A 25,848-nucleotide genomic window follows, 5' to 3' on the forward strand; every position below is an offset into this window, starting at 1 on the left:
ATATTAAAAGCTAGCAGCTACTAATATTGCAGCTGCTGACTTTTAATAAATTGACACTTACCTGTCCCAGTGTCAAGCGATGTCGGCAACAGATGACGAGCGATCGCTCGTCTCTCTGCTGCCCCCGCCGCCATCCTCTGTCTGGGATTCGGGAAGTGAAGCGTTGCGGCTTCACTGCCCGGTTCCCTACTGCGCATGCGCGAGTCGCGCTGTGCGTCTGTACTGGTCCCCGCTGTGTCCTGGGAACTGTGTGTTTCCCAGAACACAACGGGGGGGGGGGGGGGGGTCGGGGGCCGGACATCTGCGCGGGTATGTGGCGGTCTATCCTGGAAGTGGGTGCAGATACCTGGATTATCCAGGTAACTGCACCCCACTCCCCCCTGAAAGGTGCCGATTGTGGCACCGGAGGGGGGAGGGATCAGATTAGCGGAACTTCCCCTTTAGGGTGGAGAACCGCTTTAAGAGGCCCTGTCATGCTTTTTTTTCTATCACAAGGGATGTTTATATTCCTAGTAATAGGAATAAAAGTGACACATTTTTTTTTTTTTTTTTAAACAGTGTAAAAATAGAAAGTAAAAGGTAAAATAAATAAGAAAAAAAAAATGTTCAAACCACACATGTGAGGTATCGCCACGATCGGTAGAGCGAGAGCAATAATGCTAGCCCTAGAACTTCTCTGTAACGCAAAATAAAACCGGTAGAATTTTTTAAATGTCGCCTATGGAGAGTATTGCAACGACCGCCATTTTATTCTCTAGGATGTTAGAAAAAAAATGTATAATGTTTGGGGGTTCTAAGTAATTTTCTAGCAAATAAAAAGTGCTTTTAACTTGTAAACACCACATCTAAGGCCCTGTACACACGGTCGGACATTTCGACCAAAAAAAATCCATCAGATTTTTTCAGAAGGATTTTGGCCGAAACTAGTCTTGCATACACACGGTCACACAAAGTTGTAGGAAAATCCGATCGTTCTGAACGAGGTGACGTACAATGTGTATGATGGGACTACGTAGAGGCCAGTAGCCAATAGCTTTCATCCCCAAATTTATTCAGAGCATGCGTGGCACTTTGTGCATTGGAATTCTATACACTTGATCGGAAAAAGTCAGACCGGATTTTGTTGTTGGAAAATTTTAGGTCCTGCTCTCAAATTTTTTCCGTCGGAAGTTCCGATGGAAAAAGCCCGCTAGAGCCCACACGCGATCGGATTTCCCAACAACATAATCCGATCTGAATTGTCCCATCGGAATTTGACCGTGTGTACGGGGCATAAAAAGAGGCCCGGTCTTAAAGTGGTTAAATGATTTGCATTTCTAATATTCTTTTTCATTTTTGTCATTACTTTCTTTATTATGTTGATTGATTTATTGTATTGCTGCCCATCACAGAAGGTTCACACATACAGGGCCGTTTTTAAGGCAGGGTAAAAGGGGCAGCTGCCCTGGGCCCTGTCATTGTTGTGGGGCCCAAAGCAGCTGCCTCATACTTGCCAACTATCCAAGTTTAAATTTCCTTGTCTCTTGCTGTGTCCTGATATCTCAGTGTGAAGTGTTGCTACTAATGCTGCCCAGCTCTGCCCTATTGTTGTGTACAGATGACTCACCTGCAGACCCTGTGTTTACATGTAAATAACCAGCATTCATATGTAAATAGCTGCATAGATATGTAAATAAAGGCGGCATCCATATGTATAGCATGACCCCTGGAGTGAGGAGATGATGTGCTGTAAACTCTAGCAATGAGTCAGTGAGCAGTATTACTGTACAGTAATCTCAACAAGCAGAAATCATGTGCTGTAACCTGTAGCAACTAATCAGTGAGCTGTAATGTGTGCTGTAACCTCTAGCAACCAGTCAGTGAGCGGTAATGATACACTGTAACCTCTGGCAACCAATCGCAATAGCTGCCTGATCTGATTCAGTAAACAGATTTTGAGTCTAGCTGCTATTTATTGTATGTCTCAGAGCAGGTGGAGAGTAAAACTGCATGGGGGGTGGGGGCCCAAGAAAAGTTTTGCCCAGGGTCCAATCAATATTAAAGACGGCCCTGCCCACATAAGGTATATACAGTTTATTTACCATTTAGGGGAGCACTGTACCAATCTTTACACTAAAACAAAAAGACTGTTTAATACATTTTTAATATTCAAAGCAAACTCCCCCATCCATCCATCCATCCATCCATGTCTCTATCTATTTTCACATATATCACTTTGAAAAACACCCCCCTAGCATTTCTGCCCCTCACCATCTTGAGCAAGGGCAATGATCCATGTAACATTTTCTTCCTGGATTCCATCTGCCTTTAGCTCAGGCCTGCATGCAGGAGTGTGTGCTTAGTTGAGAAAAACCCTCCTCCCCTCCCGAAGACTCCGACATTATTTGCCAAGGCAAGAAACCAGGAAGTAACTGAAGAAATGGTAAAAAAATACAAATTTTAAAACAAGTAAATATGGTATACTTTTCTATTTACTAAGACTAGCAGCATGAGGATTAAAAATAATGTTGATTGATTATGTTGATTAACTTAGACAAGTACACACTATAGATGGATGTGCTTTATTCATATTTCATATCTGAGGTTTACAATCACTTTACGTGGTCTATAAATCTCACCTTGCTAGCAGTGCAGATGGAGGAATCTATCACTGCTGACCATTGCATATAAACAAATCAGGCTTAAAGTGATGGTAAAGTCAGAAGATTTTTATTTTAATGCATTCTATGCATTAAGATAAAAATCCTTCTTTGTGCAGCAGCCCCCCTAATACTAACCTGAGCCCATCTCGATCCAGCGATGTGGCAGGAGAGTCCCGGCTGCCTGGGACTCTCCATCCTCATTGGCTGAGACAGCAGCGTGGCGCCATTGGCTCCCACTGCTGTCAATCAAAGTCAATGAGGAGATTGTGTGGGGCTGAATAGCGGCTCCTTGTCTGAATGGACACACAGAGCAGCAGCTCGGGTGCCCCCATAGAAAGCTGCTTGCTGTGGGGGCACTCAGCAGGAAGGAGGGGCCAGGAGAGCCTGTGGGGGACCAGAGAGGAGGAGGATGGGGCTGCTGTGTGCAAAACCATTCCACAGAGCAGGTAAGTATAACAAAAAATTGAGACTTTAGTATTACTTTAAATAGTTTTATTTTCATTAAAAAAAAAATCACAAAGCCGTGTTCTTTTCACACATTTTCCTGTTTCCCCACTTAAGAAAGTTGCATATCTTCATTCTTCCAGCAGTGGCAGTGAGAAGTCCTTCCATTATACTGAAGGGTATCCCATGAGCACCGTCCAGTTCTGTAATACTAAAGAAGAGCTTATTCACATCATGTCCATTGATCTGCATTTTGCTGCACACCTCCACACATGTATAATACAGCAGGACCCATCGGAAACTATTGTATTCTATGTTCACACCATACATGTGTGTTTTTGTGCACTAAACCAGGGCCGTCTTTAAAGCGGTCCTCCACCCTGAAGTGGAAGTTCCGCTCATCTGATCCCTCCCCCCCTCCGGTGCCACAATCGGCACCTTTCAGGGGTGAGGGGGGTGCAGTTACCTGGATAATCCAGGTATCTGCACCTACTTCCGGGACAGACCGCCGCAGATGCCCCCCCCCCCCCCCCCGTTGTGTTCTGGGAAACACACAGTTCCCAGGACACAGCGGGGACCAGCAGAGACACGCAGCGCGACTCGCGCATGCGCAGTAGGGAACCAGGCAGTGAAGCCACAATGCTTCACTTCCCGATTCCCTGACAGAGGATGGTGGCGGGGGCAGCAGAGAGACGAGCGATTGCTCGTCATCTACCGCTGACATCGCTGGACCCTGGGACAGGTGTGTCAATTTATTAAAAGTCAGCAGCTGAAATATTTGTAGCTGCTGGCTTTTAATATTTTTTTTAAAGGTGCAGAACCACTTTGAGGCAGGGCAAAAGGGGCAGATGCCCTGGGTCCTGGCATTGTTGTGGGGCCCAAAGCAGCTGCCCCATACTTGCCAAATATCTCAGTTTAAATTCCCTTTCTCAGTTTAAAACTTCCCCTGAAGTTTTAGTCCTGTGCTGTGTCCCGATATCTCAGTGTGAAGTGCTGCTACTAATGCTGCCCAGCTTTGCCCTATTGTTGTGTACAGATGACTCACCTACAGACCCTGTGTTTACATGTAAAAGTGGCGGCATTACTAAGTAAATAGCTGTGGCTAGCGGCATTGATAAGTAAATAAAGGTATCAGTCATATGTATATCATGGTCCCCTGCAGTGAGGAGATGATGTGCTGTAACCTCTAGCAACCATCCAGTGAGCAGTATTACTGTACAGTAATCTCTAGAAACCAATTAACAAGCAGAAATCATTTGCTGTAAGCTCTAGCAACTAATCAGTGACCTGTAATGTGTGCTGTAACCTCTAGCAACCAGTCATTAAGCAGTAATGATATGCTGTAACCACTGGCAACCAATCGCAATTGCTGCCTGATCTGATACGGTAAACTGACTTTAAGTCTAGCTGCTCTTTATTGTATGTCTCAGAGCAGGTGGAGAGTGAAATTGCATGGGGGTGGGGGGGGGCCCAAGAAATTTTTTACCCAGGGTCCAATCAATAATAAAGACATCCCTGCAGTAAACGGACACGGTGTGAAGAAGCTCTGTGCCTGTTCACACATAATACGATGATTGGCATTTTCTGCACTGGAAGAACGCCAGTCACACAGTTGTTATCTATGTGCCCCATGCATAGTTGGCAACATTGTAAAAAAAATAATAATTTCGGGACACTTTTTTGGCAGTAGACAGAGTTGTATTATAATTAGGGGGTGGGCATGCGGATATGGGCGTGGCATAGGAAAAGGTGAAAATGCAGTGCACAGCGAAAATATGGGCGTGGGTTACGTAAAAATAGTGGGCGTGGCTCGAAGGGGTGTGGTTATAGTCTGAGATGAATGCGGGATGGAGAGGGAAAGGGGGGAGGGATGGAGAGACAGCAGCCCTCGATCCTACACCACAATAGCAATGTGTGTTTTCCAGAGTTTGACAATCAGCAGATAAAGATACTCCAAATACCTGGTGTTAGCGCTTCAATCATCCCAGCACCATGATTGTTATGGTGTCAGGATGATTGAAGCGCATTATTTCTATTATTACATTGTAATATAAAATGAAATCATTCAACTCACCATAATGCAGAATCAGTGGGAGCCATGAGTGCGTCACTAGCCACATTGCCTGCCACCAGATGCAATCAGGTGCCCCATCAGAGCAGCCTTCCTCACATCTGTGTCTCCATCAGCGGAGCCCCTCCTTACATCTGGTGTCCCCATCATTCCTCCTTACATCTGGTGTCCCCATCAGTCCTCAACATCTGGTGCCCCTCTGACATCCGGACTGGCCCCCTCTGACACCCTCCAGACTGAGACTGGCCCCCTCTGACACCCTCCAGACTGAGACTGGCCCCCTCTGACACCCTCCAGACTGAGACCGGCCCCCTCTGACACCCTCCAGACTGAGACTGGCCCCCTCTGACATCCTCCAGACTGAGACTGGCCCCCGACAGATCCTCCAGACTGAGACTGACCACCTCTGACATCCTCCAGACTGAGCCTGGCCCCCTCTGACATCCTCCAGACTGAGACTGGCCCCCGACAGATCCTCCAGACTGAGACTGGCCCCCTCTGACATCCTCCAGACTGGCCCCCTCTGACATCCTCCAGACTGAGACTGACCCCTGACAGATCCTCCAGACACCGCCGTTGCCACACCTTTCAGTTTGAACTGCAGTGCCGCCCACCTTCCATAGACACTGGCAGCGGGGGTGGGCGACGCCGCAGCATCTCTATTGTAGATAGGGTTGCCACCTTTTCTTCAAGCCAAACCCGAACACTTTTGCGGTGCACGGCAATTTTTTTGTAGTACACGCTACAGCATTGTAAAATACCTGGGACACCTTTTGGGTTACCCATAGAGAGTAGTAATGAGGTGTGCTACGGTGAACAGTGGCTGTGGCCAAATTGCATTAACAGTGGGGTGGAGGACTTAAAGGCACGTGGTTAAATAAAACAAAAGCATTCATGTACCCATAAAATATGATTTGATTAATAAAAGAAATGTCAGTTAAAATATGAGTAGTAATATGAGAAGTGGACGGTGTCAGTAGGGCAGAGGACAGTGTCAGTAGAGCAGTGGACAGTGCCAGTAGAGCAGTGGACGGTGCCAGTGGACAGTGTCAGTAGAGCAGTGGACGGTGTCAGTAGAGAAGTGGACGGTGTCAGTAGAGAAGTGGATGGTGTCAGTAGAGAAGTGGAAGGTGTCAGTAGAGAAGTGGAAGGTGTCAGTAGAGAAGTGGACGGTGTCAGTGGACGGTGTCAGTAGAGAAGTGGACGGTGTCAGTAGAGAAGTGGACGGTGCCAGTAGAGAAGTGGACGGTGTCAGTAGGGCAGTGGACGGTGTCGGTAGGGCAGTGGACGGTGTCGGTAGGGCAGTGGACGGTGTCGGTAGGGAAGTGGACGGTGTCAGTAGAGAAGTGGACGGTGTCAGTAGAGAAGTGGACGGTGTCAGTAGAGAAGTGGATGGTGTCAGTAGGGCAGAGGACGGTGTCAGTAGAGAAGTGGACAGTGTCAGTAGAGAAGTGGACGGTGTCAGTAGGGCAGTGGACGGTGTCAGTAGGGCAGTGGACGGTGTCCATAGGGCAGTGGACGGTGTCCGTAGGGCAGTGGACGGTGTCAGTAGGGCAGAGGACGGTGTCAGTAGGGCAGAGGACGGTGTCAGTAGAGCAGAGGACGGTGTCAGTAGAGCAGAGGACGGTGTCAGTAGAGCAGTGGACCTCCATCCAAAAACCTGAATCAGCTCTACTGAACCCAACCCCATATAAACTTTTCACAATGTGGCACTGTGCATTCTACAACCCTTTCAAGCACCTTTTTAATTACAAAAAAAGCCCAAAAAAATGCAAAGCAATCCAGTGCCCCCTCAATAGATACCTCCATTACAGCGAGACAAAAAACCTTACCTTCCAGGAGCCGCTGCAAAGATGTGTGTGAACCTGTTAGGGGCGGAGTCTGTAATACCATGCTTTCTACTGAAAGTGTCTGGTTGCATTGTCGCCGGCGGCTGGGTGGGAGAGAGAAACTGCACAGATAGAGAGTGCAGTGTGACCCAGCTGCAGGACATTAGCCCCACTGGAGCGGGGAAGAAAGGGGGGTTTTGCATGCTGTTTGGGGGTAAGCTGACGGGGGGGGGGGGGGGTCGGATAGTTGACAGAGGAGGGGGGTAGCTGACATAGGAGGAGGGTAGCTGACAGAAGAGGGGGTAGCTGACAGAGGGGAGGGGTTAGCTGACAGAGGAGGGGGTGGCTTACAGAGAAGGGGGGTTGCTGATAGAGAGAGGGCTGACAGAAGGGGAGGGTTGCTGACAGAGAGGGGGCTGATGGGGGGGTTGCTGACAGAGGGGGGTTTCTAACAGAGGGGGGGGGCTGCTGACATAAAAGGGAGCGGGCTGACAGATGGAGGTGGCTTATAGAGAGGGGCAGGCTGACAGAAGGGGGTTGACGGGGGTTGCTGAGAGAGAGGGGGACTGATGGGGGGATTACTGACAGAGGGGGTGGCTTACAGAGAAGGGCGGGCTGACAGATGGGGATGGCTTATAGAGAGGGGCGGGCTGACAGAGGGGGTGGCTTACAAAGAGGGGTGGGCTGACAGAAGGGGGCTGACAGGGGGGTTGCTTACAGAGAGGGGGACTGATAGAGGAGGGTGGCTTACAGAGAGGGGCGGGCTGACAGAAGGGGTCTGATGAGGGGGTTGTTGACCGAGGGGGGGCTGACAGAGGGGGGCTGACAGAGGGGGGTTGCTGACAGAGAGGGGGGTTGCTGACAGAGAGGGGGGCTTCTGACAGAGAGGGGGGCTTCTGACAGAGAAGGTAGTGGGCTGACAGATGGGGTGGCTTATAGAGAGGGGCGGGCTGACAGAGGGGGGTGGCTTACAGAGAAGGGGGCTGACATAAGGGGGCGTTGCTGAGGGAGAGGGGGGCGGCTTACAGAGAAGGGCGGGCTGACAGATGGGGATGGCTTATAGAGAGGGGCGGGCTGACAGAGGGGGTGGCTTACAAAGAGGGGTGGGCTGACAGAAGGGGGCTGACAGGGGGGTTGCTTACAGAGAGGGGGACTGATAGAGGAGGGTGGCTTACAGAGAGGGGCGGGCTGACAGAAGGGGTCTGATGAGGGGGTTGTTGACCGAGGGGGGGCTGACAGAGGGGGGCTGACAGAGGGGGGTTGCTGACAGAGAGGGGGGTTGCTGACAGAGAGGGGGGCTTCTGACAGAGAGGGGGGCTTCTGACAGAGAAGGTAGTGGGCTGACAGATGGGGTGGCTTATAGAGAGGGGCGGGCTGACAGAGGGGGGTGGCTTACAGAGAAGGGGGCTGACATAAGGGGGCGTTGCTGAGGGAGAGGGGGGCGGCTTACAGAGAAGGGCGGGCTGACAGATGGGGATGGCTTATAGAGAGGGGCGGGCTGACAGGGGGGTTGCTGATAGAGGGGGGTTCCTGACAGAGGAGGGTGGCTTACAGAGAGGGGTGGGCTGACAGATGGGGGCTGACAGGGGGTTGCTGACATAGAGGGGGGCTGACAGAGGGGGGATGCTGACAGAGAGGGGGCGCTGACAGAGGGGGGGCTGACAGGAGGGTTGCTGAGAAAGAGGGGGGCTGACAGAAGGGGAGGGTTGCTGACAGAGAGCACCTTCATAACTCATTCAGCCAGTCAGAGGGAGCCCGCTGCCCAGCTCTTGCACAGGCAGTATGTGACAGTGTACATTGATGGCGGGCTCGGGAATCGATGGGCCGCTGTAGATGTTGCGGCCGAGACCACAGGACAGTTCAACTGTTGCTATATATGTACCCATCATGATTGGTGATTGTACATTTTTATTTATTTTTTAAATAAAACAGAAATCTTTTTTCACTTGGATTCATGCAAGATTTTAAATAAAAATGTACAATCACCAATCATGATGGGTACATAAAGTGATCACATAAAAAATGGTGTGGTAACGAGAGCACAATGGGCCAGCAACCCAACATATTTCGGACAATATTCCATCTACTGGGGCATATGCCCTTTTTTTTTCAGGTTGCTAGCCTATTATGCTGTCGTTACCACACCATTTTTTATGTGATCTCTTTATGTACCCATCATGATTGGTGATTGTACATTTTTATTTATTTTTTAAATAAAACAAAAATCTTTTTTCACTTGGATTCATGCACTGTGTGGAGGCCCTTTTTCTTTTCTTGTTTTTTTCATAATTTTAAACCCTGACTGGATGCTATCGGGAGTACCGCAGACCATTCCAGCTGGTGATCGCCTTCCCATGTAGGGACATCTACCTGTCGGCATTTTTGGTGCCAGTCTCCCACCAGTTTCACTAAAATTTTCTTTTCACAGCGCTGCATTTTATAGTTTTCATTGTATTACACAATCTACTATATTGTTGATATTACCTGCTGGTCCATTATTTCATCACATTTATATGCAGGAAATATAAAAAAAAAAACATACATATTGGTATACTGTACGTTACCCCATGCTGTTTTTGAGGCCTGTAATAAGAGAAAGGTGGTACATTAGTGGATAAACATTTGGATTCCCAGATTTCTACGAAGCCTCGCCCACTGATGAATCTGGAAGGCAGGGTCTTGGTATGGGGAAGTCGGTGCTCGGCACAGAGGACAAGTTGGTGTTTGTAGAAGCCATCTGTAAATACAAACAGAATGGAAACTGTGAGCACATGGTAATGTTCTGGTGGTCCCTGCATTGTACTCACCGAGGCAAATGGAACAGGTAGGCTGCTCCACTGCCGGTGGTCTCGGTGGTGCTGGGCGGTGTTCTGCAGCTCTGTCTCCGGGGGAACGGCTCCGGTTGTTTTCTGCCTCCTCCCGTCTCCTCCGAAGTTGTCCTCTTGTCCAGTGAGCAACTGGAGACTCTTCTCCCTCCTGACGGGATCACCTTCCACGGGATGGACGGCGTGAAGCTCGTGGCATGGTGGTGGTGATTGATGCCGGTGTGCCTGGAAAAAACTAAATTTGTTAAATACTAATAATACTAATATATACAATAATAGTACAATAGCAATATATTTGAATAAAAAAGCTAATAATCCCAGGAGACACAATCTGACGATATGACCCGGTCAGCTCCCAGTGCAGGAATGTTTTGAAACAACTGAAGTCCGGTTTGAACCGGTTTGCAGCCCACTGTGGCATCACACACCTCATACCAACTGCCACTTTTCTAGTATGAAAACTTTGACTGGGAATACCTCGGCCATGTAACACTGTAGCCAAATACATTTTATATCATTTCATAGATTTTACATATAATTAAACTGTACTATGGTCATTTTAATGGCTGGGTATGCTGGGCATAATTCTCAGTATCTGTTTTTATTCTGTTTGTGTTATTCTTATTCTTTTTCTGCACAGTACCACTTCTCTTGTTCCGTATGCTGGGAGTTTTTCCCAGTATCATACTTACCTAGGTGAATGCTGCATCTGTCCCCCGGCCACTCTACATGGAGAACTGAGCAATCAAAAACTGTTGATCCCTTGGTTCTCAGTGAGCAGAGAGCTTCAGACTGTCAGTCACCGCTCTCTGCTCTGCCTCCTCCTCACTCTCTGGATCACTGGGCTGTGGAGGGGGTGGAGTGGTCGGCTCAGGCTTTCAGCGGCTCACTGAGAAGCTGATCTGGGTGTTGGTCCAGGGACCTGGTGGATCCCAACTTCCATTGTTGTGATGACACGGGTTCCTGGATTGACTTCTGTGATGTGTCACAGGAGTGCAAAACGAGCTTTGGCTGTACTTCTCCTTTAACCCCTTGCCACCCAGGCCAATTCTGACATTTCTCTCCTTCATATAAAAGTCATCATTTTTTTTCTAGAAAATTACATAGAATCCCCAAACATTATAGATTTTTTTTTAGCAGAGATCATAGAGAATACAATGGCGGTCATTGCAACTTTTTATCTCACACAGTATTTATCAAACGTGTTTTTTTTGGAAAAAAAAATATAGTTTCATGCTTTAAAAAAGCACAACATTAAAGTTAGCCCATTTTGTTTTGCATAATATGAAAGATGAAGTTATGCCGAGTAAATAGATACCTAACATGTCATGCTTCAAAATTGCACACGCTCGTGGAATGGTGCCAAACCTCGGTACTTTAAAATTCCCATAGGCGACGCTTTAAATATTTGAGTTACAAAGGAGGTCTATCGCTAGAATTATTACTCTCGCTCTAGCGTTCGCTGTGACACCTCACATGGGTGGTTTTAACACCGTTTTCATATGTGGGCGGGACTTGCGTATGCATTCACTTCTGCGTGCGAGCACACGGGGACAGGGGCACTTTAACTTTTTTCTATTTTGTTAATTTTACTTAAAATTTTTTAGTTTGACACTTAAAAAAAAAACAAAAAACATTTTTGATCACTTTTATTCATATTACAAGGAATGTAAACATCCCATGTAATAGGAATATGGCATGAGCGGTCCTCTTTACAATGAGATATGGGGTCAATAAAACGATCTCAGCTTCCCAGCCGAGGCGGCGCTGTTTGAATGCAGAGGCTGGGCGTGATGTCATAACATCGTGCCCAGCCTCTAAACAATCATAGACTCTGGCGACCATCTGGTCCGCCGGAAATCTCTATAGTAAACATCCGGGCCTGGCGGATCTGTTCTCCACAGCGGTAAGTCGGTAGAAGCACCGGAGGGTGGCGGGAGGGGGGGATGTCCCCTCTCGCCACCCATAAGAACGATCAAGCGGCTGAGTGAGTACACTGAGGTAAATCAGGGCTCTCAGAGCACCCTCTATATCACAGTTCCCCTTTACACCAGAGTCCTCACCGTGCATCAGAGTACTCAGTGTTCCCCCTTAAATCAGGGTTCCCAGAGCATCCCTTATGTTAGAGTCCCCAGAGTTCTCCCTTATATTAGAGTCTGCAGAGTCCCCCCTTACAGTGTAAGAGAACTCTGTGGATTCACATGTAAAGGGGGAACTGTGCTTCCAATGGGTAGTATGTGCCCTCCTGGCAGGGATCTCTGTGCCCCCATTGGGTAGTGTGTGCCCCCTGGTGGGGGATCTCTGTGCCCCTACTGGATAGTGTGTGCCCCCATCAGGGATTTCTGTGCCCCCACTTGGTAGTGTGGGTGCCCCCAGGTGGGGATCCCTGTGCCCCATTGGGTAGTGTGTGCCAGTGTTGCCAACCTACCAGATTGAAATTTACTGGCACGACACCCAAAATTTACTGGCAAAGCCAAATTTTTACTAGCATTTTAAAAAAGTTACAAAATTACAGTTTTAATTGCAAATTTCAGTATTTAGGTTACAAACAAGTACACTATCTGAATAGCAATGCAATTTAAAGTGGTTGTAAACCCTTACAACACACTTTGACCTACAGGTAAGCCTAGATTAACCACTTTCAGACCGGACCATTTTGCTGGTCAATGACCAGAGGTCTTTTTACAATTTGGCACTGCGCTGCTTTATTTGGTAATTGTGCGGTCATGCAATGTTGTACCCAAACAAAATTTGCGTCCTTTTCTTCCCACAAATAGAGCTTTCTTTTGATGGTATCCGATTGCCTCTGCGATTTTTATTTTTTGCGATATAAACGTAAAAAGACCGCAAATTTTGAAAAAAAATGATATTTTCTACTTTTTGTTATTAGAAAAATCCAATAAACTCAATTTTAGTCATACATTTAGGCCAAAATGTATTCAGCCACATGTCTTTGGTAAAAAAAAAGTCAATAATTGTATATTTATTGGTTTGCGCAAAAGTTGTCACATCTACAAACTAAGGTACGTTTTCTTGAATTTACGCAGCTTTTAGTTTACGACTGCTTATCTCATTTCTTGAGGTGCTAAAATGGCAGGGCAGTACAAAACCCCCCCAAATGACCCCATTTTGGAAAGTAGACCCCCTAAGGAAATTGATAAGTGGCATGTTGAGCCCATTGAATATTTTATTTTTTTGCCTCAAGCGATTGAATAATGACAAAAAAAAAATTTTTTTTTTTTTTTACACAAAGTTGTCACTAAATGATATATTGCTCACACATGCTATGGGCATATGTGAAATGACACCCCAAAATAAATTCTGCTGCTTCTCCTGAGTACGGGGATACCACATGTGTGGGATTTTTTGGGAGCCTAGCCGCGTACGGGGCCCCGAAAACCAAGAACCGCCTTCAGGTTTTCTAAGGGCGTAAATATTTGACTTCACTCCTCACTACCTATTACAGTTTTGAAGGCCATAAAATGCCAAGATGGCACAAAACCCCCACAAATGACCCCATTTTAGAAAGTAGACACCCCAAGCTATTTGCTGAGAGGCATGTTGAGTCCATGGAATATTTTATATTTTGCCACAAGTTGCGGGAAAATTACAAACTTTATTATTTATTTTTTTTTTCACAAAGTTGTCACTAAATGATATATTGCTCACGCATGCCATGGGCATATGTGAAATGACACCCCAGAATAAATTCTGCTGCTTCTCCTGAGTAAGGGGATACCACATATGTGGGACTTTTTGGGAGCCTAGCCGCGTACGGGGCCCCGAAAACCAAGCACCGCCTTCAGGCTTTCTAAGGGCGTTACAGTTTTGAAGGCCATAAAATGCCAAGATGGCACAAACCCCCCCCAAATGACCCCATTTTGGAAAGTAGACACCCCTAAATTTAGGGGTACACTAGTGAGACTAGGTAATAAATGGCGGGTGCCCTGAAACTATAAAAAAATAACTAACCAACCAGCGTCACCTGTAACAGTTATATGGTGATCACTGGTGAAAGGGTTAACTAGGGGGCAATCAGGGGGCTTTATGCGGCAGTATATGGGGGTCCCTGGCGCTATAAAAAGCTGCGGCGAACCTAAATACCTACCTGCCTAACTAGCGTCACCTGTGACACTAATACAGCGATCAGAAAAATGATCGCTTATTAGGCTGGGTTCACACTGGAGCGATGCGGGAACGCCACGAATCCGCGGCGGGTTCCCGCATCGCATGCCTCCCGGCGGCAGTTCACACTGCCCTATGCGAACTGCTGGGAGTGTCAGTGAAATGTTAATGACACCCCCCGGTTCAGTTCGCATATCGCAGTGCGATCTGCAAACTCGGATCGCATGGTGTGAACACCCATGCGATCCGATTCTGCTGCGGACCAAAAAAAGGGTCCCGTGCGAGTTTGCGGCGGGTGCGACACGAATTCAGCCATACTATCTGTATGGCTGAACTCGAATCGCACAGAGATCGGATGTGATTTGCACTGCAGTGCAGTGCGAATCACATCCGTTCTCATAAACCGCTGCAATGTGAACCCAGCCTTAGTGACACTGGCGACGGGGGGTGATCACGGGGTTAAACCTTTATTGGGGGGGGTTAGGGGGGTACCTTAGAACTAAAGGGGGCTAACCCTAACTGCCCTAACAGTTATTACAGTCACAAATGACACCCGCCGGGTGATCAGGGGGTTAAACCTTTATTAGGTAATAAATGGCGGGTGCCCTGAAACTATAAAAAAATAACTAACCAACCAGCGTCACCTGTAACAGTTATATGGTGATCACTGGTGAAAGTGTTAACTAGGGGGCAATCAGGGGGTTTTATGCGGTAGTATATGGGGGTCCCTGGCGCTATAAAAAGCTGCAGCGAACCTAAATACCTACCTGCCTAACTAGCGTCACCTGTGACACTAATACAGCGATCAGAAAAATGATCGCTTATTAGGCTGGGTTCACACTGGAGCGATGCGGGAACGCCACGAATCCGCGGCGGGTTCCCGCATCGCATGCCTCCCGGCGGCAGTTCACACTGCCCTATGCAAACTGCTGGGAGTGTCAGTGAAATGTTAATGACACCCCCAGATCAGTTCGCATATCGCAGTGCGATCTGCAAACTCGGATCGCATGGTGTGAACACCATGCGATCCGATTCTGCTGCGGACCAAAAAAAGGGTCCCGTGCGAATTTGCGGCGGGTGCGATGCGAATTCAGCCATACTATCTGTATGGCTGAACTCGAATCGCACAGAGATCGGATGTGATTTGCACTGCAGTGCGGTGCGAATCACATTCGTTCTCATAAACCGCTGGAATGTGAACCCAGCCTTAGTGACACTGGCGACGGGGGGTGATCACGGGGTTAAACCTTTATTGGGGGGGTTAGGGGGGTACATTAGAACTAAAGGGGGCTAACCCTAACTGCCCTAACAGCTATTACAGTCACAAATGACACCAATGCAAAAAAAAAAATGACATTGGTGTCACTGTGACTGGGGGTCAGGGGTAATTGGGGGGGGGTGATCGGGGGGGTGTGAGTGTGCCTGGCATGTTCTACTGTGAAGTGTCGTGTTGGTGCAACTCACCGATCCTCTCTCCTCGGTGTCGGAACGAAAAATACCGACACGGAGGAGAGATTACATCACTTCCTCTCCTGTGTTTACATTACAGGAGAGGAAGTGATGTCACGAAGGATTTCTATTCGTCGGGAGCGATCGCGAGGGGGTGGCCATGAATGAATGGCCGCCCCCTCATCTCGGATCGCTCCCGAACGAATACCGACCGCCGCAGGCACCGGGCGGGGGCCCGATTGGGCCCCCGACCCGCGGGAAGGCAGGGACGTACATGTACGCCCGTATGCCTGCCCGTGCCATTCTGTCGACGTACATCGTCGTGCGGCGGTCGGGAAGTGGTTAAGGCTTATCTGTAGGTCCAAGAAATATCTCCTAAACCTATACGGTTTAGGAGATATTTGCCCAAATAGAGGCATCGCTGTCGACAGCGCATGCGCCGTCGACGGCGGCGCGCAGGCGCACTGAGCGCGGCATTTTCAACAACGGAGCTGCCGCGCGTGTCGGCTCCCGTGCGCATGCGCGCAAGTGACGTCATCGTGGCTGTGCCGAATGACAGCGGCGGAGCTGCGAGACCCCACCGTGAAGATGGATGCGCCGGACTACAGGGGACAGCGGTGACTTCGCTGGCTCCTGTGTCAGGTAAGTGACACATAATGGACTACTATGCGATGCATAGTAGTCCATTATGCTTTTCCTTTGCAGGGAATGAAAGAGGAAGTAAACTCATCAGGATTTACTTCCTCTTTAAGGTTCAATATAAAAATAGTCCATCATATTTTGTTCACCATCTCCTCCTGCCCCCTCACCTCCTGCCACCATCAGACACTACCAGCTCCTCCTGTCACCTCCTTCCCCAACCAGCTCCTGCCACCACCATCACCTCTTGCCGCAAGCTCCTCCTGCCACACCAGCTCCTGCCCCATCACTTCCTGCCACCACCAGCCCCCTCCAGCTCCTACCAACATCACCAGCTCCGGCAAAAGCTCCTCCTGCCACCACCAGCTCCTGTCACATGCTCCTCCTGCCCCCATCAGCTAGTGCCACCATCACCAGCTTCTCCTGCCACCTCCAGCTCCTCCTGTCACCACCTGCCCCCTCCAGCTCCTGGCACTTCCTGCCCCCACCAGCTCCTGCCATCATCACCAGCTCCTGCCACAAGCTCCTCCTGCCCCCTCCAGCTCCTGCCACCATCACAAGCTCCTGCCATAAACTCCTCTTGCCACCATCAGCTCCTCCTGACCCCACCAGCTCCTGCCACAAACTCCTCCTGCCCCCTCACCTCCTACCCCCTCACCTTCTACCACCATCACCACCTCCTTCTGCCACCACCAGACACTACCAGCTCCTCCTGTCACCTCCTTCCCCAACCACTCAGAGTGTGACACTGTCATGTATTGTGATGTAATGTGATATTCTGTCTCACAGGCAGCACTGTACACATTGCTTGGATGCAGTCCAGGCAGATCTCTGCAGACAGCAGGCATGGGGGGGGGGGATACACAAACACTGCATGGGGATGCCATCACTTTTCTATAGGAATTTGGGGAAAAGATTAGAACTGGGAGGAGGAGGGGGCCCCTGTCAGGTGGGGTGTTCGGGGGCCCCTGTCAGTGGGGTGTTCAGGGCCCCTGTAAGATGGGGTGTTGGGGGCCCCTGTCAGTGGTGTGTTGGGGGCCCCTGTCAGTGGGGTGTTGGGGGCGTCTGTCAGGTGGGGTGTTGGGGGCCCCTGTCAGTGGGGTGTTGGGGGCCCCTGTGATCTCTAATGGCAGCTCTGATGCTGTTTGAATCCTCAGGATTAGAAAGGAGGAGAGAAAACACTGAAAGATCATTACAGTACAAGCCGCTCCCCTTCTCTATTCTCCCCACCCCCCCACACATCCCGACACTGGACCCGATCTCACTACTAAGGTGACATCACTGCTAATGACACTTACTATATCTCCGATGAAAAAGTTGTGCCTGTAATCTCCAAAAAATCCACTGTATGGCGCTGTTCCTCTTCTGTGACGAGAGCCGATAAGACGCCTTCAATACACAGAAGAAAATGGCGCCGGTCAGCTGGCGCGTGCCTGGTATGATCGTTATCCGCCTGTCCCCTGCGCCAATCAGCGTAAGCGCGTCCCCCACCCCCTCCGCCAATCAGAGTAAACCTGTGTGCACCGCTCAGCCCCGATGTACTAACGGGAGAAGACAGATAGCTGGAGAGAGAATTCTGCTTTCTTCTCCCTCCAGCCTGCAGGTGACAATAGAGAGCGCCGCTGTGAAGTGAAGTGAGGGAAGGCTGTGCCCGTTCTCACTCATTCTATGCCCTTGTCACATGACTGGAGGGAGGAAGAAAACAGAAGATTTTGTGCGGCATCTGGACAGCAAGCACATGGTATGTGCGATGGAGATAGAGGAGGCAGCCAGGAAGATGTTCAGCAAGTGAGTATAGCAGATCAGCAACTTATCACATAACCTCTCAAGCTGCAAATGTTTTTATTATGGCCAAGTTGTCTACATCTTCATTGTAATTCAAACACTGATGGAAATGTCCTGCAAAACTCACTTCTCTTCTGTACAGCAACAGTCCCGTCCCTTTTCCACATGTCCGTTCAATAAACGTGTTTTTTGTGTCGATTGTCCTGATTTGTGCAGGTTGTTGCAATCAGTGGCTTTATTGTCTGCATAATATTTTCAGCTGTCTACTTTGCCAACAATGACTTCACTGCTGTGCCACAACTGATGCCAAAGACACCGTCTCAGAAGAGACACAGAAAGAAAAGAATCTCTATTGTGCCAGATGAAAATAGGGACCCGAGTGGGCGCAGGGAACTGCTGCACAGGGCAGCCATCAGACATTTTTGGGCCCCTTACACAGCTTTAGGCCTGGCCCTCCCCCCGGGCCTAACCACCAACATTCCCCAGAGTCTCCCCCTTGGCTGTACCACCAAATTCGCCCACTGGCCATTCCATGTCCTCCTTTGTCTGCAATCCCATCTCCTCCATCCCATATCCTCATCCTCCTCCAGTCCCATCTCCTCCATCCCATATCCTCATCCTCCTCCATTCCCATCTCCTCCATCCCATGTCCTCTTCCTCCTCCATCCCATTCCACCTCCAGTCCCATCTCCTCCATCCCATATCCTCATCCTCCTCCAGTCCCATCTCCTCCATCCCATATCCTCATCCTCCTCCTCCATTCCCATCTCCTCCATCCCATGTCCTCTTCCTCCTCCATCCCATTCCACCTCCAGTCCCAATTCATCCATCCCATGTCCTCTTCCTTCTCCAGTCCCATCTTCTCCTACCACAGGAGTGGGACAGGAAGGGAGCAGTGGGACAGGTGGGGGCCAGTGTGTTAGGAGGGGGGCAGAGAGACAGGAGGGGGAAATGTCACAGAAAAGGGGGCAGCCGGATAAAAAGGGTGCAGCAGGACAGGTAGGGGACAGCGGAACTGGAGGAGGAGGTGTCATGGGAGGAGGTCAGTGGGACAGGAGGGTAGGTGTCACAGATAGGGGACAGCAGGACAGGTGGGGGGGCAGTGTCACACACACCTTGGGACGCACCAGTCCTCCCATCTCTCACCTGTCCAGCAGTACCAGGAGGGATAGCTGACCCTGTGCCCCATCTCCACCAGGCTCTATGGGCCACAGCTGCAGGAGCCCAGGCGCTGCAGGCTCCTCTGCCCTGACCTTTTCCTCCATGGGGCCCTCCTACTGCCCCCGCACACTGATGGCGGGCCTGGTCTGCTCGTGAAAGGCGGTGGTGGGCTCAGACTAGTAAGCGCTGTTCTCCTTCCAATGCGTGCGAATGGGGGGGGGCGGGGGTTGCTAGTGAAAGGCGTTGGAGGCTTCTCTCTCCTCAATATCGGACGGCGTGCAGGTGCCCGGCCAGTGCATGACAGATTAATGTCATGTCTTGATGAACGGGCAGTGGGCCTGGCTAGTGGGGCCCCTTAGGATGCTCGGGCCCCTTATAGTAGAACTGCCTGTAACCCCTGATATCGGCCCTGCTGCTGCAGCAGTGATGATACTATTGGATCATTTATGCACAACAGTTTCTGTTTATCTTTGACTCACTGTGCTACTTATAACCAGGTCTAAAGTTCCACAACAGCTGTGCTTTACAATGATATAGTGAACACTTTAGGTCTTCAAACTAATAATACTGACACATGTGCGGGCACCTTGTGGAGATGGCACTTAGATTTCACTTCAACTAGTTTTCTTAGAGCCTTGGAAGTGCCTAAATCCCAGGCTATACCTACAGCCTGGTGCTAATAATAAGCCCGGTCTTGCCAGCCTACATGTGGAAGCCTTTATAGTCAAGGTGCTTATATTGGATCTTTGAACAGCAGAGAGATTATATCTGAGGTGGACGGAGCTCATCAATCACTACAGACAAAAGTCAAGAACTTATGTAAGGTGTGGGCCTGGAATCAGAGGGTTGCCCAGGAGCAGAAAAAAAGTACCTTATGACTAAGCAGTGTGTGCCACTTGCTCACTTAAATCTTCAGTCATGTGAGCATTATTGACACATTCATGTGATGTAGTTTTGTTGTAGCAAGAAGAGGCAAGGTCTGGGGTGCCTTGGCATACTTTGCTTAGTGAAGGTGATGTTCAGTCTCCCTTGCAGCAACAAGAATTTAGTTCTTTAGCATAGGTAAGGGTTTACAAGCTTGTACAGTTAGCCCTTTATTTAGTTTCTTTATTTTGACACTAGAAATGTGGTCACCTGATAAATTCACTTTTAAAGCTCTATACCCAGCTCAGAAAACAGTGTCTTAGTGAGGCTCCATTTTATAGAGATGCTTAAAGTGGTTGTATACTCATTTTTTTAACTTTTACCTACAGGAAAGCCTATAATAAGGCTTACCTGTAGGTAAAAAAAAACATCTCCTAAACCTGTACGGTTTAGGAGATATTCCCCTCGGTATGCGCCGCTGACTGCAGCGGCGCATGCGCACAAGGGGATTCTCGGCCTGAAAATCTGGCAGTGGCCGACCGGCCGGAATGAAATCTCCAGCGCGCATGCATGGGAGTGACGATATCGCGGCTCTGGCCACTCACAGCGCTGGAGCCGCGATACCCGGAAGAAACGCCGAGGGAGCATGTCAGCTCCCTCGGCGTGGATCGGGCCAGATGTCGGGGCCTCGTTCTAAGGTAAGTATTTCATAATGAGCTAGTATCCGGTGCATACTAGCTCATTATGCCTTTTGCTTTGCAGGTGTTAAAAAAATAAAATAATAATTAGCGGGTTTATTACCACTTTAAAGCGGAGTTCCACCTGGGAAAAAAAAATACGTTGGCGGCTTCACTCTTGCAGGACATGGCGTAGCTTGCAGCAGAAAGTGCAGCGATCTATGCCCGGAAGTGGGAGCAAATTCCTGAATTTGACAGGTATCTGCTCCCTGCTTTTATTTATTTATTTATTTATTTTTTTATCGCAACTCTTTTAGAATCACTTTAATGCAGGGCTTTGGCTTTTAGTTCAGGAAGAAAAAGCCTCCACTGCTGGTTTCCCAAAGTCTTTCTGTGCAAACGATGGATGGCGTAATGTCTTAATTTATTTTGACATAATGGTAAAAGTGCTTGCTGACCTGGGATGAGCATTGGTAGGACAAAGCACTGAGGAACCATCTCCCGTAGTTTAAGACGTGCTTATTGCATTATTTAGGACTTAATTTTTTGATTAACGTTACATTTTAATTCTTCTTTAATGTGTTACCTTTTTTTGCAGACCAGAGCTCCGTTGAAATAGTGAATGAAGAGGTCACTGTTCAAATTAGGTGAGAATGATTGTGAGATTAGTTTGAATAGTTGACAGTTTTCTTAGTTGTGTAAAGTTTTCTTATTTTATATATTTCAAAGATTGAAATAAGTAAGATTCCTCCATCCACACATGAGGTGTGGCTTGCTGCTTTCCTAGTTATCAAAGATCACTGAGCTGAATGGAGGTGAACGGGGCCACCATGCCTCTGTCGGTGTCCATGTGAGCTCCCTTCTTATCTCTGTGCTACAAGCCAGAACTCCAAAGGGCATATATGTTTCGGGGCTTTGCCCCTTTTTCAAAGCCCCCAACATATTCTCACCCACTACTCACTGTGGTTCTGGCTTGCAGCGCAGAGACGGAGGGAGCTCACAAAGATGCCAATAGTGGCATGGTGAGTGGCGAGCCCGGCTCACCTCCATTCAGTTCAGTGATCTTCGATACCCTGTGTCCTAGTTAGTGATCACCCTGTCTAAAGCCCCATACACACTATCAGATTTTCTGCTGAGTTTTTCCTTCAGATTTACCAAAACCATATAATATGAGGTCAAACATTAGGAGTTTCAATGTGTATGCAATCAGGTAGGCCCTTCTACTACATGGTTTTGGTAAATCTGATGACAAAAATCAGCAGACAATCTGATAGTGTGTATGGGGCTTTAGGAGCTGCGTCCTCAGTACCTTAGTGTAAGTTTGGATATGGGTTGTTTAAAAAAAAAAAAAAAAAGTTACAATTTTATTAGACCAGTGCCTTAGCTATTGTTTCTCTTAATTACTCTTTTTATGATATACTTATCACCAGTTGCATTTGAATCCGTTGCTCCTCTGGGTGACTTCATTGGTTGTGTGACCATGTTAAGAATTGTACTTGCAACTAGTATGCATATATACATGTATATAATGGTTGTGTTTAAAAATTTATGGAAATCCTAAGTGGTATAATGACTGGTGCTAGATTTTTCAGACTTAAATTTGTTTGTTAAATCTGCAGGGCCGAAGCTGCAGAACCTGCTGAGGAGATAAGAAACAAATTGCTTGTTTGTCCTTTTAACTAGAATTGATTATTTGTAGTAATATGTGGTGTTTTTTTCTACTCATTCTGTGCCCCTTTAGAACTTAATCAGGCTGCTGTTAATCCTGCAGACTGTACTGCAGGGATGGCCAACCTTTTGAAGAGCAAGGGCCACTTAAGTGACTTGGTAACCAGTCACGGCCACAATGAGCGGAGTGGGAGGATGACAGGTCCATGTACACTCCGCATATGCAGAGCGGACACAGTCCACTCTACTCTATGGGCCCTCCGATCCACCCAGATGGAAGGGGACAGATCACCTTCTGTTTTTTTTTTCTTTTAGCGGCTCGGATTGAAGGTATGCAGATGTAAACGGACACAAGTCTGTTTACATTTTCCACTCCATAGAGGTGAATGGAGGGTCTGATTGGGTTGGACCAATCATGTGAAAGGGGCCTAAGGCTGCTTTCACACTGATGTGCTGTGGTCTACCCAGAGCAGTGCACCTCTGGCTTTTCTTGGGGTTAGCTGCACTTTGCCATAGAATTCTATTATATCCTGCAGGTGTTGTGTACTTTCTGAAAGCGCACCAAACCCATAGGAAATAACAGAGGTCTATGGCTCAGTGCAGTTTGAAAGCAGTCCAGTAACCACTGCAGATTATAGTATTAAACATACCTTTAATAATAGTCTTCAATTCGGGTATCACCAGCTGTTGCTGTTCCAGAAAGAGTGCATTTGGTATCACTCTGTCTGTGACAGGATGTGGCGCTATACAGGAAGCATCGTCTTATATGGCTCTGCTACACAACCGCTTGCTTCCACTACCACCGGCTTCATTCACAACACTGATGCTCTGGGATGCCGGGTCGAGAACCTGCAATCTGGGCTTGCCAACCAGCCATCCCAGAGCAGGAGGTCACGGGCCACATCAGAGGGCTCCGCGGGCCACTGGTTGGGCACCCCTGCTGTACTGCATGTGAAGCAGAGGTCAACATGAGTGGCTTGCAGAATGAAATTAAGTGGTTCCAGAATGCTAGGTTGGCAGCCATTGGTGTATACAGTGCCTTGAAAAAGTATTCATCCCCTTGAAATTTTCCACATTTTGTTATGTTACAACCAAAAACGTAAATGTATTTTACTGTGATAAAACAACACAAAATGGCACATAATTGTAAAGTAGAAGTAAAATGATAAATGGTGGCCAACGTGATTTTAATTCAGCCCCCCTGAGTTAATAGTTTGTAGAACCACCTTTCGCTGCAAGTCTTTGAGAATGTCTCTACCAGCTTTGCACATCTAGAGTGACCTTTTTGCCCATTCTTTGCAAAATAGCTCAAGCTCTGTCAGATTGGATGGAGAGCATCTGTGAACAGCAATGTTCAAGTCTTGCCACAGATTATCAATTGGATTTAGGTCTGGACTTTGGGTCATTCTAACACATGTATATGCTTTGATCTAAACCATTCTATTGTAACTCTGGCTGTAGGTTTAGGGTAGTTGTTCTGCTGGAAGGTGAACCACCGCCTCAGTCAAGTCTTTTGTAGACTCTTAACAGGTTTTCTTATAAGATTGCCCTGTATCTGGCTCTGACCAGCTTCCCTGTCCCTGCTGAAGAAAAGCATTCCTACAACATGATGCTGCCACCACCATATTTCACGGTGGGGATGCTGTTTTCAGGGTGATGTGCAGTGTTAGTTTTCCGCCACACATAGCGTTTTGCTTTTAGGCCAAAAAATTTAATTTTGGTCTCCTGACCAGAGCACCATCTTTCACATGTTTTCTGTGTCCCCCACATGACTTCTCGCAAACAAGACTTCTTATGGCTTTTTCTTGGCCTTCATGATGCTGTTTGTTCACTAAGATTCTCTAACCAACCTCTGAGGGCTTCACAGAACAGCTGCATTTATGCTGAGATTAAATTGCACACAGGTGGACTGTTTATTAATTAGGTGACGTCTGAAGGCAAGACTAGATTTTAGTTGGAGGTATCAGTAAAAAAAAAAGTTAAAAGTTAAAAACCATTTTTATCGTGTTCCTTCCACTTCACAATTATGTCTAGGGGTGCAACGGATCGTCACCGATCCGTGATCCAAACGGGTCACCCCGCTCGGATCGGCACACGCCGTGATCCGCGGCGCGCTCCCCGGTCACGGTCTCAGGGAAGGCCACGGCTTCGGCCTAGGTCTGAAGCGGCAGCCATCTTTATTCACCCAGGCTGTTTACAATGTGATTGCTCCGTCAAATGACGGAGCGATCACTTATAAACAAACCAAATCATGACATGACACCGGTTCCTCTCTCCCCTCTCTGTACTGATCTGTACAGTGGAAGGGGAGAGGTCGGATGGATGCAGCACTGTGGGCTGCATCTGTAGTGCCCACAGCGCTGCTCTTTGACAGCCTACTCTGCAATACCCTGCCAATACCCTGCCATACCCTGCTAATATTCTGCCATACCCTGCCAATACTCTGCCATACCCTGCCAATATTCTGCCATACCCAGCCATCCCCTGCCAATACTCTGCCATCCCCTGCCACTACTCTGCCATCTTCTGCCAATACTCTGCCATACCCAGCCATACCCTGCCGATACTCTGACATACCCAGCCTTACTCTGCAATACTCTGCCGTACCCAGCCATGCTCTGCCGTACCCAGCCATGCTCTGCCGTACCCAGCCATGCTCTGCCTTACGCAGCCATGCTCTGCCGTACCCAGCCATGCTCTGCCGTACCCAGCCGTACCCTGCCACGCTCAGCCAATATTACAGTGGGGGAGATTGTGGATATTACAGTGGGGACTATATGGCGGTGGAATTTTCACAGGTTTCTGCAAATTCAATTACTATTTTCTGATCCTAAAAATGATCCGATCCGTGAGTTTTTTTGATCCGTTGCACCCCTAATTATGTCCCACTTTGTGTTGGTCTATCACATAAAATCCCAATTTAAGTTTTTTTGGTTGAAACATGACAAAGTAAAAATTTCAAGCGGTTTGAATACCTTTCTTATGGCACTGTATATAATTGATGACAAGACTTAGTCTAAAGTAGAATAACTTTCTATTGCGTATCCCTATAAATTGTCTATAACAAATTTGTCTATTCTTTAGGCTCCTTCTGCTGAGAGCCCCAGGCCTTCTCTTTGGGTGCGCACTTGTAAAATGACTCCTATTAGCAACCCAACAGACTCTAAGCCACAAAGGATGCCAACGCGACAGTCATCGACATCAAATGGTGGTAGGATTACTATTAACTTTTTAAATCTTGGTGACATTCTTGACAGGTGATCTCCATAGGAATTGGAATTAAAATAGATAATCTATGACACTATAACCTCTAACCACTTGCCGACCGTGCTATAGCAGAATGACGGCTACAGTGCTGTCGTTTAGTTCTAGGAGGGCTTCTGTTGACGTCCTCAAGATCGTTGCCCGCTGCAGTGCTCACCCAGCGTGCTCTGTGATCGCCAATCACAGTGGCCCTTTACCACATGATCAGCTGTGTCCATACACGGCTGATCAAGACATAAGCACACTTCTCAGTAATCAGCATTCATTTTTAAGGAGAGCCAGTGACTGACAAGTGTGAAAGGGGACAGCTACACTAATCAGGGAACCGATCAGTGATTTTCAAAATGTTTGCTCTTTCATTTGTTTAGCAAAAAATAAAACCTTGTGGTGACTAAATACCATCAA

At 48.1% G+C, this 25,848-nt stretch overlaps 1 long non-coding RNA gene across 2 annotated transcripts in view; it reads left to right on the forward strand.

Moving 5' to 3' along the window:
* The window catches only part of LOC143931383 (uncharacterized), a 270,261-nt gene that overhangs the window by 118,931 nt on the left and 125,482 nt on the right, over positions 1-25,848 (forward strand). For both annotated transcript variants that reach the window (XR_013262880.1, XR_013262879.1), the window contains exons 6-7: positions 21,110-21,158; positions 25,264-25,390. This is a non-coding gene — a long non-coding RNA (uncharacterized LOC143931383). The remainder of the gene's footprint in view (positions 1-21,109; positions 21,159-25,263; positions 25,391-25,848) is intronic.

This window comes from Lithobates pipiens, unplaced genomic scaffold (assembly GCF_037356315.1).
Source record: "Lithobates pipiens isolate NorthernLeopardFrog02 unplaced genomic scaffold, aLitPip1_a1.2 Scaffold_10, whole genome shotgun sequence".
NCBI lineage: Eukaryota > Metazoa > Chordata > Amphibia > Anura > Ranidae > Lithobates > Lithobates pipiens.